Genomic DNA, 231 nt, shown 5'->3' with positions numbered 1-231 from the left:
CAGGCGGCCTTGGGGCCACCCCCCCACCGCTGGCACCACCTCCCTTGAGCCTTCCCCAGCCCCCTTGGGTGCCCCCATCCCCCGGCTGCCACCAGCTCTCAGGAGTGTCCCCATCACCCGGGGGTGACACCAGCCCCCCCGGGTGTCCCTCCTCAGCACCCTTGGAGGATGCCAACGCCCCTGGGGGTCCCCAAGCCCCTCTGGTGACACTGACCCTCCTGCTTGGCCCCA

The sequence above is a fragment of the Merops nubicus genome, unplaced genomic scaffold (genome assembly GCF_000691845.1).
Source record: "Merops nubicus isolate BGI_N331 unplaced genomic scaffold, ASM69184v1 scaffold44156, whole genome shotgun sequence".
Taxonomy (NCBI): domain Eukaryota; kingdom Metazoa; phylum Chordata; class Aves; order Coraciiformes; family Meropidae; genus Merops; species Merops nubicus.
This window is presented reverse-complemented; position numbering follows the sequence as displayed.